This window comes from Pleurodeles waltl, chromosome 5, assembly GCF_031143425.1.
Source record: "Pleurodeles waltl isolate 20211129_DDA chromosome 5, aPleWal1.hap1.20221129, whole genome shotgun sequence".
NCBI classification, from domain to species: domain Eukaryota; kingdom Metazoa; phylum Chordata; class Amphibia; order Caudata; family Salamandridae; genus Pleurodeles; species Pleurodeles waltl.
Window position 1 is genome coordinate 1,045,416,530 of NC_090444.1, and position 19,969 is coordinate 1,045,436,498.

Below are 19,969 nucleotides of genomic sequence, written 5' to 3' on the forward strand. Positions count from 1 at the left end.
CCAGGTATAAACTGGAGCCTGAATCCGACTCACCTCACTTGAGAGGGATGCCCTCCCCACCATGGACCCCCACCTGCTTCCTGGGCTGCCTGTGAGTGATGGCTGCAGTGTGGTGCCAGGTGATATGCAATGAGACTTACAATGACACCAAATGAGTAACGTTTGTCTAAGTTCATGACATCGATACTTGCTGACAAAATGCCAAGAAACAACAGCTAAAGTAATGATGTTGGTGAGGGGTGTACTGATACCAGAAGGCTTGCATTTTGGGGGTGCTGTAGTGGCTGGCAAGTTTGGTGTAGAGGAGGGGAAACATAGACATCTAGTAGTTGAACTGCACAATGTGAATACTGTAATGGTGGGGATCAGCCCAGCTTTTCCACTTGACCAAATTACGGCAGCCTAGAACCCTGTTTATTTCACTTTGCAAACATGGTCACAAATGAGTGAACCTCTGAATAGAGGACTCCAGGATGTGTGCTGTACATGACCATATTCAGTGTCAGGTAAAATAGACCATGATGTTGGACACATACATTGAAAACACAGCCAAAAATGGCTGACCTCACAGTCCAAAATTAGCAATGTTGTCCTGTTGGGAGGATGGAGTTGAATAAATGTTACCCATACCTTGGTGGATAATTATGTATATCAAACATACTTGTCAATGTACTGACAAAATCAGATGTGCAAAGATTAACTAGCTCCACGTGTTCTGGAAGACTCCTCTACAAATTAGCTGATACCACATCATTACGTAGGATGCATGATGCCAATTAAGATGTAGGTATGTCCAAAGGTAGCCAGTGCAGGACAGCCTAGTTTTTTCCATCCTACGGCACTCAGGAACCTCCAAATACATGTTTGCTTGTAATTGTGATCCCTGGTTGATATGAGGACCACCTTTAATTTGTAGATCACTGTTGCATACCTCTGATATGTACATGTTGAATCATCACCATCATCCTTTGTACTCAGTGATGGATATGTATGTTATATTACAGCTGCTGCCAGGGCTACTTCAGTGATACAGATGATACCATCCAGGGGTTTAGGGGACATCCTGTCTGGAGCAGTCAAACCCACTGCCATCCGTCAGTCAGGTAAGTGTGCCACATAGTGTTGTAATCTATTGATACCCCACTGATGAACAAGTACGAAATCCTTGTGGAAGGAATTGAGCAAATATTGCCATATTAGTATAACTCCTGTAGTTGGTGTGCAAAATGTACCCAACACGATCAGTGATGTGTGTGTCAGGTGTGCATAATCACATATAATACATGTAGAACATTAACAATGGCGTCATTTCTTTCCAAAGCTGCTGTATCACAGACCAGTTCTTCTGCTACACACTCAAGGAGCCAGGTCCAGCAGCTGACATCTAGGGGGATCTCAATACCACACAGACCTATGGTTAGAACTGGTGAGTTTGCTTTTGTATTTCACATCTGCATTGAACAACTCAATGCCACAGTGTGATCTATCAAGTGTAGGGCTACACAAACCAGGTCACATGTGTAACATTAATTGATGTGAAGATAATTTGTCTCAGTCCCTGTGTTGCACCACATCATGTTCTAAGTCAAATCTGTCTCACAGGTGATGAGGACAAAGACTTGAGTCTGGAGGAAGGACGATCTACCAGTGATGGGCACTGGGCAATCTGAAGGGGGGGGAGAACCCATTCCTCTTCAAAGCTGCCTTGTCAGCTGCCAGTACAGCATAAGAGGAGGAGAAGAAAGTAGGGGAGGAAGAAGATAAAGAACTGATTTTAAGTGATATGGAGGCCATTCCCCTGACCACTTGTTGGCCCATGCAGCTGACAAACAAAATCCACTTCTGGTGTGGTTGGCATGGTGCCTCATCCCAATCCCAAAGGACTGTCCATTCACCACATGCCCCAAGCCAAAGCTCACTTCTTCACAGCCATCGCATCTAGGTCAGATGTGTTGGTTCCTCTACACACTCCTACTCTAACAGTGTCTCCCAGGCCTTCTCACCAACATCTTAGGGACATTCCAGCCCTGTGACGAGCAGGTAGCTCCTAGGCACAAATTTCCTCCTCACAACCTCCCACTTGTCACCCCCGCTGGTGCACCTGCTGGTCACATCCGAGGTCATCCCAGGTAGAGAGGGCTGGCAGATATCCAAGTTGGAGAGTGGGAGGAAGATTTGTTTCCAGCAGCAGTCAGAATTGAGGCAGGACATTTGTGACATAGGGGCAATAATGTCTGGCATGTCTGCCTCCCTGCAAGACATGTACAAACTCCCACAGTTGGTGCACAGGATGACCCAGGTGCTGGAGAGGATGGATACATCCTGAAAAGAGATGGGGAAGAGGCTGAATGACATCAAAGCCATACCTAGGGAAGAGAGTGCAAGACACCATGCATTGGCTTTGAAGATGATGGAGGGCATGCTCAAAATGAATCTTAATCCTTCACAGTCAATGCATGGAGGGGAGCCAACACATCTACCTGTACTGTTTAACCCCCAGCCCCTGGTTAGGCAACCTGCACAGGGCCCCCAACAATCCACAATGGGAACACTCCCCTTGCACATGCCCTCCACTGCACAGTCATATCCTCTCTCTGTAAAGGGCCTGAAACCCCCTGGCCAGGCACAGCCCCACACTGTACAGGCTCTGACACCCCCTGTCCAGGCAGACCCCCACACTATTAGTCTCAGACACCCCCTGCCCAGCCAGACCCCCACACTGTTCAGGCTCAGACACCCCTTGTCCTGGCAGATCCCCACTCTGCGGAACCACAGCCACCTACAACTTAGAACACCAGGAAACGTACAACATCACAATGATCCTCACCACCAAAACTGAGAAGATACAAGCGAGATCCCCCATGAGCATTCTAACATATGCTAGCACAGCACAATGTAATTAAAGACATGTTCCACATTAAAATGGAGTTGGGCATTAGTTGATTATGTGCTCAAAGTGACTGTAGGCCACTTTTGTTTCAATAACGTGGGTAAGACATGTCCATCACTAGAACTATCTGTGTACAGTTGTATCATGTGGAAGGCATAGCTAGCAAACTCCAGAAGTATATGGTTCCAGCACAGAAAATGAGCTACATGACACATTTTCTTTTGGTTTATTTTTTATATAAAAATCAGGTTCAACTAAATAAAAACTGTCCATTGAGAAGGGAGAAACAAAATCAAATAATACTCTTCACGGAGTAGAGGCAGGGGACAAGCAGGGGGTTGGATGAAAAAAATAAACATGCCAGGAAACAACAGTGAAATCAGTCTAAGTACATTGTGCAAAGGACAAGTCCAGTCAAAGTGTAATGTTAAGTCAAATGTCATTCTGGTTATCCTCCTTTTCAATGATAATCAGATCCCCTGCAGTATTGTCCTGGCTGTTGGAGGACATGACACCCCACAGGACTGAGACACACTGGAGTTACGAGGGTTATGGGGGGGAAACAGAGTGAGAGGACGAACATGGAGACACATGGAGGGTGGCATGGGAGGGACCCTGGGACATGGCAGCTATCATGGCTGCACCTAAGGAAGTGAGGGTAGCATTGATGGTGGCAAAGGCACAAGCATTCTCCTCTTGGGGCCTACACAGTTCCTCAAGGATCTGCTGTAGGAGCAAATAAGAGAGGTCCTGCTCCCCCTCAGATGCTACCCTTCCTGGGATGCATCCACAGGGGTGACAACGCTGGAAGGGGTTTGTTTGGAACATGAGAGATGTGGAGTTTTGGGGACATGTGAGCTCCTCATGGGACTGAGGCAGTCACTTGGATGGGGACTGGTGGCAGGGGTGGCAGCTGGGTACCCCAATTGACTTGGGACTTGTTGTGTAGGGAGGGGTCAGAGGCCGGCCCATGTGTAATAATTTCCCGCTCTGGGGACACCTCCTCAGGTCTTGTATTCCACTTTCCAGGAGAGAGGCGACATCCTCCCCCCAAGCCAAAGGTATCCCGTTCAAAACCCTCTCTTCAGTTTCCACAGCCTCCACCAATCATTGTCTGCTGAGGCCATCCAGGTAGGCACCCCCTCGCCTGTTCATATTCCTTCTCCCTCCTACTCCTCTTCTTCCGTAGATCAAAGAGGCTGTGCCCGCTGATGTCCACAGGAAGTTCTTCTCAGTCCCCAGTCCTTGCCCTGGTGTTCCTGGCTGGCCGGGTCTACTGAAATAGAAGTGAGAACAATATGTAGTTGGTGTCCAAATCAAAGCAAGGTACATGAGTGCAGGAAGCAAGTGCTGACTTTGCTCTCCTTTTCACTCACTGACCAATTCCAGGTGACTTAGATCCCAAATGTATGTGTACTATCACTGAGATGTCCAGACATAACTCACACATTGACATCTGTCACAATTGTGGGTGGAATACCCTTCTCTAGTGACAAAGCCTAACCTTAAGCAAAATGTATATTTATAGGCCAGATTCTCAAGGGCCATAAAAGCTGTATATGTGAAAGACTGGACAGAAGTTCAAATTTACCTAAAAAAATTGGGTCAAGGGTTTTCTGTCCCCACTACCTACTCATCTTCACAAGTCAGTCTACAAGTGCAGATGGGCACAGTCTGGATGGAGCTGTCCGACCCAAAGCATGTGTCTGTGATCACCCTGTTGAGGTGCAGACTTGATGGTCTGCATGTCATCTGCTGTATGGCATGTTCTGATCATAAAAGCTTGAATGGGTGTACATTTAAAATACAGCCCTTGGTTCTGACCTTTGCTAAGCTGTGAGTACATGTACTGGAGGATCCCTGAAACTCTCAGCCAATCTACATGGCATGTGCCACATTTGGCAGGTAAGACTGCCTGTTGGTGCAGTACACCAGTTGGCACGTGTGCAAAGTTGGCTCAGCTAGCTAGATGTTAACTAAGACACACAAGCAAAAAGTGCATTTGTTTAACCTTGGAAATGTTGGAACCATTTTGTGTGAGATAGTATTTCAAAATCAGTCATTACTCCAAGATACATGAAATATTACTTTACAATGATGAAACACACAACAATAGCATGCGTGTTACAGCATCTGACACAAGAAATATAAACTCTTGACCCCACACTGGACTGTGTCTGGACCATCCCTTTCCCGTTGCACCCAGCAGTGATAAGACCCTTGCTTCACCAGTCATGGTATTGGCATTGCATTTCTTCACACAAATGCAAGAGTGAATGCTATTTCAGTTGTAGTGATCAGGATATCAGGCGTCCCAGGATGCACTTTGGTCAGTGTTTAAATTGTGATCCCATGTGACATTATCCTTATGACTGCTGCAGCAATTGCCCAGAATGTGTACATGGTAACATATGATACATGCAGGAACAATCCAGCCCATACTGCTAGGCAGGGTCCTGCCTGGACCGGAAACAAGCATTCTGGGACTATTTTGGAGTGCCACCCGTCATCAGCCAGGCTAGCTTGAATTCAATGGCACAGCTAGCATGGGACCCAGGTCTGGGCATATAGTTCCCACTTAGGGTGACAAATGCAAAAAGAACAGATGTTGGACGGAATGCTGAACAATGTCAAACATCGTGCGTGACTTTGCTTGATGACTTTCAGAAGAGTTCTGAAGGATCACTAGTTAGACCCATGCCCTCTAGAAATGTCATCAGGCAGTCAGTCAATCAAGCTTTTGGTTCTGTTCTAGCATTTGAACTAAGGAGATAATCAACAGAGAACACTTGTGGGTATGCAAAGTGAGTACTAGAGTATGAAGTGTTGTTTTCCTCCATATTCTGTTCTTATTTCATATGCCCAGGGCCTAAATCACATGGTGTCAGCTGTCCACAGTAACAAAGGGTAGAGGGCATAGATGAACATTGGGCTTAGCTCAGTTCCCATGCTCATAGGATCCACTCTGCATGGCCAATGACTGTACAGTGGAGGCTCTAGGCACAGGACATGCCCTGTGGTTGTATGCTGAATTCTGTCCTGTACCCTTAAAATTCACTGCACATGGCATCCAGTGAGCATCACTTAAAGGTATTCAAACAGTGACATTCATAGAGGTCTAAAGTCTCTCCATATTCTTACGGCCAGATGTACAAAGGTTTTTTGAGGTTGTGAAAGGTCCAATTCACAGAATTGTGCTGTTTGGTACCACCAAAAAGCTTTTTTTTAACTCTCTAAGTGCATCCAACAATCATTGGCTGACACTGAACACTGAGGAGGGTTACAAGTGATCCTCAGGTGCTTGCACTGGAGGATCATTTTATTTTTCAAAATGGTGGGGTCAGTACAGAATCACTTCCACGTCAGCCCCTTCCCATTCATCTGTGACAGCGCGCTGCGAGGCGTGCTGACATCACAGATTCCCACTGGTTGCGGAGAAGACCACATGTGAGTTCCTGCTCTGCTATCCAGTGGGGATTTGGGGTCCGTGATGCCACCCCAGGTTTACGGGGAGGCATTGTTGGAAAGCTAAGAGTGTCTCCTTTCCAACAATGCCTTCCTGGCATGTTTTCCTGATTCGGGATCGCAGTCAAGATCCACAGTCAGGAATACCACTAGGCCACAAGGTACTTTATTTGGGGGGCTCAACCCTTGTGATAACAGGCCGACTCCCTCCCAGGAGCAAAAAGTTTAAAAAAAAAAAAAAGTGGATATTGAGAATTAACAAAAATGAATAAATACAATTGTCGCTGGGTTGGCCCAACTGCCACACAAACAGACCCTCTGTGGACCCCAATAATTTTTTAGAAAATGTGTGTTTTCCGCAGAGGGGAGGAATGGCGATCCCTGTCCCCACAGGGAACCACACATTTCCTAAAGAAAATAAAATAAGAGGTAGGGGATCATTTTGATCAATTTAAATTGCAAACTATTTTTATATGTGAATCTTCAGATTATGTGGAAATTATAGCCATTTTTTATAAATGTGTGTTTTTCCCTTGTGGGCCATTCTGGTCTCAGGGGAAAAGCACACATTCACTAAAAGAAATGCCACAAAAATGTGTCTTCCCCGCATAAAATCTGCAGATTTATCTAAAAAAATGTTTGTTCCTCAAATGGATCAAAAGTGAGTACAAATGTGGTGACATTCTTGCATGTGATGTAAGGCCCTGTGGAGATATTGACTTGTCATCATTCAGTTATTTATGTATTTGGTTGCTATACTGCTGCTATTATGGTGAAATCATTGCCCAGGCAATATTATGTTTTCAGATCACAAAAAGAATATTACTGTCAAAAAAAGTGCAGCATTGTCTTGCATTATTTGACTTTTCTGGATGCATATTTTAGTCAACCCTGTTTTATAATCTGGTGGTCTTCCACCTCATAATTCCAGTGAACCCGGTGACAGTATTCACAGGGTGCATGTCTGGACACAAAGTTGTAGGGGCTACTGTGGGAATGTGCACTTTTTTACAACAAAGGCAGATTTTTGTGTTCAGAAAATTACTTTTATACTAGCAATGGCTCAGCAGTTCACCCAACCAAGAAGTGTTACATTAGCCACGACAAAAGTATGCTGTGGTATTGAGTATGTGGTAAGGTGAAGTACTACTGTGTCATTTTTATCTTTTGCTTAGTGTCTTTCGAGAGCCCAGAGATTCAGGAAACCAGATAAGCAATTTTGTGTTTATTTACTATTGCACACATCTCACACACCCTACAATTGATTTAGCACAATATTTCTGTCTTCTATGTAGGACAGTGTTTTAGAAGTAAAGTTTTAGCCAGTCAACAGAAACAGCGTCTCAGTGGATGACTGCTACCAAGGCCCCAACTTGGGTTATGGAGGACAGCTTTGAGGCAAGATCAGAAACTGAGACAGCAGATACTGAGACAGCATACGAGGGAGAGGAAAATGGAGTGGAATCTGGGGGTGATATACCAGAAGATACATGAACTAACAGGATCTCCACTTATGTTTGTTTGATGTAAAATCCTATGCAACTGTTAACGTCTTGTTCTATATTTTCGTATATATAGTTATTCACTGTCTGAGCACTGCATTGTCCACACTAATTTGGATACATAATTAAATGTATAATGACCTTATACAAAAATGTGAAAGTCACCACCATACAAGATATTGTTCCTCAATACGAGGCTGGCTGGCTGGCTTACTGCCATGGACACAACCGTAAAGATCACCACATTACAAGTTGTGGGGTTTGGGAGAAGCCAAACCTCCACAATGCCTCCTGGCCCGCTGATGCGGTTGTACCAACGCGAGTGGCAGTGAGCACCTCAAACCCGGCCTGCCTGCCGGATTACATGGCTGCAGACCACCAGGCTTTCTGTGGTGGTCACCCCGCCACGAAAACCCTGGTGGAAACATACCCGGTGACAGGAATCCCCATTCCTGTCACCGGCACACGCACCCCCACATGTCCACACACATGCACACATGCACCCACACATGTCCACACTCTTACAAACACATACAAACATGCACCCCACTGACCCACGCACTCGCTACATACAACCCTGTTCACTCAGAGACACACACTTAAACATGCACATTGAAAAACGCATTCACGCACTGACAAGCACTCAGCCACACCACTGTAAACACACACACACATTCACGTTCAATCACATACATGCAACTGTTAACGTCTTGTTCTATATTTTCGTATATATAGTTATTCACTGTCTGAGCACTGCATTGTCCACACTAATTTGGATACATAATTAAATGTATAATGACCTTATACAAAAATGGGAAAGTCACCACCATACAAGATATTGTTCCTCATTACGAGGCTGGCTGGCTGGCTTACTGCCATGGACACAACCGTAAAGATCACCACATTACAAGTTGTGGGGTTTGGGAGAAGCCAAACCTCCACAATGCCTCCTGGCCCGCCGATGCGGTTGTACCAACGCGAGTGGCAGTGAGCACCTCAAACCCGGCCTGCCTGCCGGATTACATGGCTGCAGACCACCAGGCTTTCTGTGGTGGTCACCCCGCCACGAAAACCCTGGTGGAAACATACCCGGTGACAGGAATCCCCATTCCTGTCACCGGCACACGCTCCCCCACATGTCCACACACATGCACACATGCACCCACACATGTCCACACTCTTACAAACACATACAAACATGCACCCCACTCACCCACGCACTCGCTACATACAACCCTGTTCACTCAGAGACACACACTTAAACATGCACATTGAAATACGCATTCACACACTGACAAGCACTCAGCACACCACTGTAAACACACACACACATTCACGTTCAATCACATACATGCATGCCATCACAATCCCCTCCCCTTCCGAATAATCACACTCATACTACACCCCCTCCACATACTCATTCTCACACATGCAGACACGCACACACAGACACACCCTTGTACCGCATACACAAACCCACAAACACCCCCAACAATACACGTCCATTCACACACCAACATTCACACATACACCCCCCTCACCCACATAATTGCACACAGAGACCCCCACTCACTCACTCATGAGCCAAAACTCATACACCCCCATTCACACACATACATGCACACCGCACACATGCACCCAACACTCCCCCCCCCCTTTTCGGACAATCACCTTAGCTTTTCCAGTGAGCTGGTCGTCTGGGAGGGGATAGGTCCTGGTGGTTTGGCACCTCCAGCACCACCATGCCAGCAAGACTCCACTAAGCCGTATTACGGCTCGTAATACAGAGGGCCGAGTCTTGCTGCTGTGGCGGTGCTGGCGTTGCAACCGCCTTCTCGGAGTTGGACTTCCGCCCATAAATGGGCGAAAGTCTTCCAATGACTCCAAATATGGCAGTCAGCTGCTGGCTCCAGTGGCTTCGGCAGTCTTTAGAAAAGACCACTGAAGTAATAATGAGGGCCATTGTGTCCTGTAACCTTTGTCAATACCACTGATTGTGATACAAGTTACTAATTTTGTTTTCATACTTCCAAAGCAAAGGTAAAATTTTCAGTGAATAAGGGCCAGATGCATGATCACGGCGCATTGCGATTTGGTAATTGCGATTTTTAAGAAATCGCTATTACCGACTCGCAAAGGGCCATGTATCACATTTGCGAATCGGTAATAGCGATTTCTTAAGAAATCGCAAATGCTATTACTGAATCGCAAATTGCGATACCAGCCCCATTCGCAGCTATGGGCCTGTTGACCCATAGCTGCAAATTTTTTGCATTTCCAAAATTGCGATTTCTGAACCAGAAATCGCAATTTTGGAAATGCAAAAGGCCAGAGTGCTGGGGGCCTAAGGCCCCCTCTCCTGCACCCCAATATTTTTTTTTGGGAACATGTAAGGTACACACATGCCAAAAGGGCATGTGTGCTTTACATGTTAAATTTAAAAATGCAGTTTTGCTGCATTTTTAAATTTTGCACCAGGTTACCACCTGGTTGCAGATCATGGTATTTTGCATGTGCAAAATACCATTCTGCGAAAAATCGCAATTTGCAATTTTTTGCAGCATTGCCTTTGCGACCTGGATTTTGCGAATTGCAAATTGGGATTCGCAAAATCCAGGTCGCAACGCAACAAATCGCAATTTTTGCGATTTCTGCTTTGTGGTCTGCGAATGCCTTTCATGCATTGCAGACCACTATTTTGCACTCACAAACGGCCAATTTTACCGTTTGCGAGTGCAAAATATTTTCATACATCTGGCCCTAAGTCCTTTGAGATATTTGTTTGGCTTATTACTTTAGGGAACTTTGGCAGTATTGTCCAGCATGTTTGCCTTAGTTTCAAAGATGGATATCCTCAGTCAGTTCAAGTCTTGTAGGCCTCTGAAGGTATTCTCACACACTACCAACTTGGATCCTCAAACTGGAAGGAGTTGGATTTACCACAGTGAGTGAACTAAAGAAGCATGTAAGACATCTTCAAGAGCCTCATGTGACTGTCATGGGAGCCATTAATAAAGGTTCACTAAGCATGCCTTTGGTAATGTTCAGAATGAAGGAAGGTATTTGACAGGTGGTAAAATGTAGTCAAAATCTTCATGCTTTTGTGGAGGTTGTGGATGGTACCAGCTGTCAACATGGTTGGATATATGTGTTTATAGAGGTTTGTTTGTGGAGTGTTTGTGTGCAATTTGAATGATGACTGGTTGAGAGGTTGACTTGAATGGGAATTCCGTCCTGTGGGTTATGAATGTCACAGGCCCTTGAATGGTAGTGGTATGTTGATGTGAATGCACTTTGTGTTGGATTGGACAAGTGGCTGGCTGTATGAAAGTCTTGTGTGTGAATGGCATGTGAATGGACCATAAAGTGGTTGGTGCCTTGACATGGCTCTAAAGCTTACCTTCAGTAATCCTGGTTTCAATATTCAGATACTGTGCTAAGTATGTGTGCTTTGAAGCAATCATTTCTAGAGGTTCTGAAGCCAACCAATGCAAGTGATGGATTATTGTTAGAACATGAGTATCAGATTTACATCTGTGGCTGGAAGTTTACTCTATCTCATGGCAACAGAGTATCCTCACTGTGAAGTTAATGGTCTGCCCGCCCAAGATCTATGCAGGTGGACCATTTTTGTAACAGCGGTGAAGACTACACCATCTCTGGCATGGTTGCATCTGTCCCACATCCTGACTGAGTAAGGACCATCTGCGACTGACTTCTATGTCTGCCCACCTAATTTATATGCACAGATATACCGGTCAGTTTTCACTACCACCTGGAAAACCATGGTGGTAAGGGGCAGTGAAAATTGACTAATGCCTCCCTTGCCATGAGAAATACCTCCTATGGTGAAAGGGGGCCTTTTTTGTCAAAAAGACAATCCGTCTTGTGGGTTTTGGATGCTGAAAAGTTTTAAAAAGTTGTCATGCTGATGGAGTAGTGAGTCAAATATAAAAAGACATTGACAGGAACCGTTATGATGGTGGCTCCTGCCAATGTTTATGAATTGACTGCCAAGTTGGCAGTCATTTCTAAATTTGGAGGACAGAGTTGTCTTAGCATGGCAGACATTAAGCGCTCTGCCAGGACTATGGAGTCTTCTCTGTCAGACAAAATGTAAATCTAGCCCTATCTAAGAACTCCACATTTGTTTTTGCAATCAAAACACCCAGAGGTTTCCAGTGGGGTGTAACTTGCATTGATTCAGTTCACTTTCCTATAATGTCGTACATAACTTTAAAGTGCATACGTGGCTAAGATTACTCATGTATTAACATTTTCTGTTGAAAATTTCTGTAATCTGTCAAGATCCACAAATTGACAACCAACCAGTGTCTCTACATTTCTCCACATAAGAACTGAACCCAATTTTTGTGAGTGAGCCAAGCACCCAAGTTTGGAAAATGCTAAACCTACAAGAGAGACGCGTCACATTCATACAGTGAAAACACACTTTTTTGCTAAATGGGTAGCGGTGTATTTTGGGCCCTAGCTCAGCCGACACGTAGGCAAACCTAGCAAACCTGAACATGTTTTAAAACTAGATAACCAGTGTAATCCAGGGGTGCATGACGTGTGTTGCTCTCAACAGGTAATTTTACACAGAAGCTCTTGAAAACTCTGGTAAGAAACACACAGTTTATTGACATTTCAGTGACAGAAGCTTCTGGAATATGTGGGGAGCCACACATTCCGTTCCCACACGTCTTCTAATAAGAACCGTACCTCACTTGTGTGGGTGGCAGACAGAAAAGACCCTAAACACTACACTAAGACATAAGTAATTGGGGTAGCTTCTGTATTTGGGTCCGTGCTGTAGAGGCAACCATGCATACCTACAAACCACAGACATTCCAGAAAACTAGACAATGAGGGGAGTCCAGGGTGGTGTTCCTCGTCTGGAGCCCGGAAGGTTTTCTTACCTAAAACGCTATGTAAATCTCAAACACTGTCTGAAATCATACATTTAACTTCAATTACTGTGATGAAACTTCAGGAATCTGTAGGAATCCACTAAGTTCCTACCACCCTGCATTACCCACTTGTTCCCATAAAAATGCTGCTCCACTTGTTTACAGAAACAAGTCAAACCGAGGTAAATGGGAGGTCTCGCCAGGGGACTCCCATTGACCTTGGTTTGATCCATTTATTTGAAGGGCACTAGGACAAGCCACACAAGTAGGGCAGCATTTTTAAATTGTTTGCTTTATTTAGGTGTTCTAGGTTTTCCTAGGTGCCGACTGAGCAATGATCCAAAATCCACAGCTACCCGCATTGGATAAAATGAGTTGTGCCCATGTTCTGTTTTGGGCTGTTTCGTGTTCTGGGCACTAGGCCTACCCACACAAGTGAGGTAGCAGTTTTATCAGAAGATGTTGGAGCATAGAATAGTAGAGCATTTGTTATTACCAGTTAGATTTCGAGGCATTTGTGCCTTCCAAATGTAAGCCAGTGTGCAAGAAAGAAGATATTTTTTAAAATACTCCCTAAATCATATGCTAATACAGGTACACTCACATTCAGAGTTGTACAAATAACAACTGCCTCTAAACTCCATGTCTTGTGCCCATTTCATAGATTCTTAGGTTTCCTTGATACCCAGTTTTCACTCAACATATTTCACCAAAGGAATTGGTCTATACGTGATACACAATGAAAAACCATTGCACGGTGCAGCTCGGTTGCTGTCTCTAGGTACCTTGGGTTCTCAAGGAACCTGAAAATTCTATATAACACAACATCCAGAAGGGTCCAAAGACCATAATGGTATATGGCATTTGTAAATCAGTCATTGTGACAAAAAGTTATAGATGAAAAATTGTCACAAAAGGCAGCTTTTTTCTACTCACTTTAAACATGTATTTAAACATTTAGGCCCTGATTTATACTTTTTGGTGCAAAACTGCACTAATGTAGTTTTGCACCAAAAAGTTTAGCACTGGCTTGCACCATTTCTGTGCACCAGCCAGGCACCATGTTTATGGAATGGTGCAAGCCGGTGCAAAGGGTAGGCTAGTGTAAAAAAAAAATGACGTTAGGCAGGTTAGAGTAAAAAAAAATACTCTAACCTGCCTAGAATCACTTTCTGACACAAAACCATCCTTACCACATGACTCCTGTCTTAGAAAAGACAGGAGTCATGCCCACCACCACAATGGCCATCAGAGGGGACCAGGGTCCCCTGGACATGGCCATTGTACCCTGTGCCATGTATGGGTGCCCATTCCAGGGCCCCCTATGGCACTTTAAAAAATTAAATACTTATCTGTACTTACCTCGGATGGGGTCCCCCATCCTCCGCTGTTCTTTTGGTGTGGGTGGGGGTGTCCCTGGGGCATGGGGAGGGCACCTGTGGGCGTATTTCATGGTTTTCCACCCTGGAAATAGGCCCACAGGTCCCCTAACGTCTGCCCTGACCCAGGCATTAAAAAATGGGGCAAATCAAGCTTTGCACCATTTTTTGACCCCTCCTCCCTCCCGTGCACCATTTTTGCACAGGAGTATAAATATGGAATTAAGGCCATAGAGTCATTTTTGCATGGGAACGCATACCTTGCATCTCCTTAAGGCAAGGTAGATTTCCACGTCCAAAAAAGGACTTTAACTACATAACTTTGGTGCTAGACGGGTCTAGCGCCACAGTATAAATATGGAGTTAGATTTGCACCGAATTAGAGTAAAAACAAAATGATGCTAATTCGGTGCAAACAGAGTACAAATATGCCCCTTAGTTTCTTTTAAAAAACCTTGAGGGATGCACACATATCACCCCTTGATGAATTCAGAATTTTAACTACTTCCCAGAAATATATAGCGTCCTGCACCACTCATGGGTTCTACATAAGTTTCTACCACAAACTGAAAGTAAGTTGGAAGCTCAAAATAGGAAAAATAGGCTACCTCTTTAAAAAATGCCAAAACTGTGATAAGACATTCGGCATGTTCCTGAAAGCTGGGAAGATGTTGACTTTAGCACAACAAATAATTTGTGGATGACATTTTTAGGAAAAAAAACTTTTAGCTGGTGCCCTTTTTTTCTATTTTTACCTAAAAGCTCAAAATCCAGCTATATTTTGACTATTTTCTCAGTCCCATCCAGGGGAATCCACAAACACTGGGAATCGTTAGAATCCCCATGATGCTAGAAAAAAAGGACATGCATTTGGCATGGATACATTATTTGGAAAAAAATTATGGAGCCCTAAACGCAAACTACCCTGAATAGCTAAAACAGGGCTCGGCACGGAGGGCGAGGGGGATTAGGTCGAGCAGTTAAGGGGTTAATGTATAAAATGTAAAATGCAATTCATTAACATGTTAACTTGTTATACTCACAGTAGTATGTAACAATGTTTTGAGACCAAATTCAAGTCATAAAAAATTATTACTTTACCACCAATTCAAAATTGGTGGTAACCCTTACCCCTTTCATAATGTTTAAAAAATATATTTTAAAAGCAGGCAGTGGTCCCATGAACCACTACCTACTCCTAAAAAACTAAATGTAAAATGTTTCTTTTCTTTTTGTGAATGCATCTCATTTTCCTTTAAGGAAAACGGACTGGATACAAAAAAAAGTCTGCTTTATTAAAAAGCAATCAGACATATGGTGGCCTGCTGACCCCATCAAGCCACCATCTCTGTGATGGCAGTGATTCCTAATGGGCAACAAATTGTGTCCTAACACATTAATATTGATGAGGTAGGTCAATTAGTGACTTACTAGGAGTCGCTATTTGGGTGTGAAAAAAACATACATTCGGAAATTGGTATTCCTAATGTCTGTACATCTGGCTCTCGGTTCCTGTGCTCCTATAAATTGATCTATTGTGCTCCTATAAACTGTCCTGAACACAGTGGGCACTACGTACACGTGGTGGTGGCTGGTCTGGCACTGCTTATTTTCCCTGTTTCCCCAGAACTCATTGCACACAGCCTTTACCTTTGAGAAGGGGAGTGGGGTGCAAGGCATGGCCCGCACTGGAAATCAGTACCATGCTGTTGGGATGAGGGCACAGGGCATAGCCTCCAGCCACACCTTGCTCCTTGTGTTTGACACTGTGCATTTGTTGTGCATATTAACGGAGTACCTTACATTTATTTAAAGTATGCCAGCTCTACATCAATCATCTTTATGTACCATGCGTGCTCTTTCACTGAAACTGCTGGTAGTCCTAAAAGGGTCCTTTGTAATTTTTTATTTGCAATACTGCAACCAACCATTGCTAAAGCACGATCTTTTCTGATAATATATGACAAGACATACATTAGAATGTGAAATTTAAAGTTATGTATTACGCCTCTCTTCTATAGGAGAATTGCTGCTCTTGGGATTTATGGTTTAAGTGATTCGTCCATTGCTTCCATAACATCATCTGGTACAACTTCACTCACAATTAATGGTGTAGAAAGTTTGTGTGTTCATGTTGTCTGTGTTATTAGTTTGAAATATTCCTTTTCTTTACTTTCAATAGAAGCAGCTGATTTTTTCTTTGTCTAATATTCAGGATTATTTCATTGCATATTCCTTTTAGATTACTGGATCATACTACTTGTGCTATGGGTGTACATTTACAACAACTTATGCCCACTCATGATATATTTAACTACATACTCATTATAAATGGTTTTGCAACCATGAAATATTCCATACTTAGTATTGTTTCCTATATACATATTTCCCCACACTTTTTTTTGTACATATTGTTATGCTTCAGAATACACAATACAGGTTTCCGAAGACATTTATTTTCTTAACTAGCAGATTATATCATATTATTGTAGAGCAATCAGTCTTATTCAGAAGTCAAGTTGTAAAGCAAGAGGTGTCATTTTACACATACACTCCATTTACTCGTGTATATTACATTGACATTTTTAGTGTATATACTTTGATTTATACATGTTTTGTTTTTTAATGTTACATTTATGAATGTGCTGTTGATTTAAAAATACAAATAATTGCATAACTTTTTGCATCTTAAATGTGCTTTCTGGACATTATCCACATAAACACTTATCCGAATTAGTGGCATTTCACAGGTGCCAGAATAAGATGAGACACTCGGGATTTAAGGGCAAAATTAAAGGACAGTGGTCACAAATAATCAATTGACACAATAACCTAGTGCCAAAATTAAAAAGAGTATACCACTCCTCCACACTATGTATGTTGAATTAATTGCCCTTCAGATGTTGTCCGATGTGTATTTCAATTGTACAATGTGTTGCAAATACAGCCCTATGCACATGATCTACACCTTCATGATGGCATTTGCATCAGTGTTCAATCGGTCCTATGTACAATTCTAAAACACTTTGGGGGCCATGCAAAGTCCACTCTCTCTTGCCGACATACCTAACCTCTTCCAAGAGAGTTACAATAGAGTATGACATCATCTTCCTGTGAAGATGATGTCATACTCTATAACTTTACCAAAGTTCTCTTGAGGGAAACTCTCTCAACCCTACTCATGAGTGTCAACATCTCCCTCACTCCAGGCATCTTCCCAAGAGCTCTCAAGACAGTCCAGATCCTCCCATTCTAAAAATGAAACTACAGAAGACCCTGATATTCTTGCAAAAATACCGGGCCATCAACTAAGCATCCTTCATTTTCAAGACCATTGAAAAAGCAGTCTATATTCAACTCCAAGATCACATCAATGCCAATCATCTCCTCCATGACTGTTGATGTGGCTTCAGATCATGCTGCAGCATGGAGACCACTACCTCACACATTATAGAAGATGCCCTCCTGATCACAGCTTATGATGACCCCTACCTCCTGATATTGCTGTGCCTCTCTGCCTTCAACACAGGCCAGCATTGAGTGCACATCCATACCCTGGTGTCATAAATGGGATTCATTGCATTGCCCTTCACTGTTTTTCCTCCTACCTTTGCATTCAACACTGTTTTGGTCACATGGATACCTCCAGGTCCCAAAAGAGTCACTCAGGGTTTCACACTGTCTCCTGTCATCTTCAATTTCTTCATAGAGTCCCTTAGAGCTCTAATCACAGATAACAGCATGAAGATTTACCAATATGCCGATGATAGACAATTCTATCTCAAAGTCTCTTCTATTCCAAACATTAAGGGCCGTATTTATACTTTTTGGCGCACAACTGTGCCAACGCAGTTGTGCGTCAACAAATTTAACGCCGGCTAACGCCATTCCAAAGCGCCATGCGGGCGCCTTATTTATGGAATGACGTTAGCCGGTGGAGCTGCCTGGTGTGCGTAAAAAAAAATGACTTACACCAGGCACGCCGGCGTAGGGGAAAATGGAGCTTGGGCGTCAAAAAATGGGGCAAGTCAGGCTGAGGCAAGATTTTCGCCTCAACCCGATTTGCGCCATTTTTATTGACTCCCAACCCCCATTGAAATGACTCCTGTCTTAGCAAAGACAGGAGTCATGCCCCCTTGCCCAATGGCCATACCCAGGGGACTTATGTCCCCTGGGCATGGTCATTGGGCATAGTGGCATGTAGGGGGGCACAAATCAGGCCCCCCTATGCCACCCAAAAAAAAATATATATACTTACCTGAACTTACCTTAAGTTCCCTGGGATGGGTCCCTCCATCCTTGGGCGTCCTCCTGGGGTGGGCAAGGGTGGCAGGGGGTTTCCCTGGGGGAATGGGAGGGCACCTCTGGGCTCCTTCCGAGCCCACAGGTCCCTTAACGCCTGCCCTGACCAGGCATTAAAAAATGACGCTAAAGCGGCTGGACGTCATTTTTTTTGACCCGCCCACTCCCGGGCATCATTTTTGCCCGGGAGTGTAAATACGGCGCACATGCCTCGGAGTCATTTTTTAGAAGGGAACGCCTACCTTGCATATCATTAACGCAAGGAAGGTGTCCACGCTAAAAAATGACGCAAACTCCAAGATCTTTGGCGCTAGACGGGTCTAACGCCAAAGTATAAATATGGAGTTAGTTTTGCGTCGGATTTGCGTAAAAAAAAACAACGCAAATCCGGCGCAAACAGAGTATAAATATGCCCCTAAACACCTTAAACATTGCCTGCATCTGGACTTGGATGTCCAGCACCTAACTGAAGCTCAATCCAACCAAAACAAAATTCCTGTTATTTGTCAAGAAAAATAATGACAAAAACAGTACAAATCAGGCTCATTCACATGAACATTGACAGCTTTGAACCCCAACTTTCACAGAATGCCAAGTCACTGGATTCATCTTGGACACCAACCTCACCCTCAAGGCACACATTGCCAAAAAACATAAAGACAGACTAGTACCAGATCTCTCTTCGAAAGCAACAACATTTTCTGCTAGAAATTGACTTCTGAGGTGCAGCAGCCATACCACAACCCGACTGGAGCCTTTTCTCACTATGCATGCAGAATCTTGAACAACATCCCTGTTGCCATAGGATCTGCCTTAGTGCTGCTCGAATTTGGGGAAATGTTGAAAACACCCATCTTTAGAGAATACTGCATTAAATGATTTACCAATCCAATAACAAGCTTCCTCTCCTATCATTCATTGAACTTATGCTTACATTTGATAGTGGACAATGTTCTGTTGCTCTTTTAGATAGGGTTGCCCTATACACCTATCACATACATACCCTACAAAAAGTTTAGTGCATATAAAGGAATGTGTCAAAATATGGTCAATGGCCTGTCTGCAAATATTGCAATTCCTCACTTCATTTAGAGGTTGTGGAACTGCAAGGATTCTGATGTCAGAGCCTCACCTGTTTCAGCCATTGAAAACGTTTGATCTTGTGGTTACCTATCAATTAAGGCAGTTTCATACAGGGGAATCAATTAATGGCCCCATATGCACGGCGAAATCTCCCCACATGGTTTTCAAAAGAAAAGTGCTATTTTCTGTTCCAAAAAAACAAAACAAAAAAAAGCTTTCCGGAGTACCAGAGTGCGCCAACCAAGCATGGTGCCCCTTCAACAAAGTTCTGTGCCTTCAGTGCAGCCTCTGCACCAGGTGCAACACAGAATGTTTGTTTTAGGCAGTGATTATTAAGCCAAACGGTCAACCTTCTGACCTTAGATTACCCTTTTACTTATAATGAGTCTTTGATCCATGGTTCATCATTAATATCATTTATTGCTACATTTTATT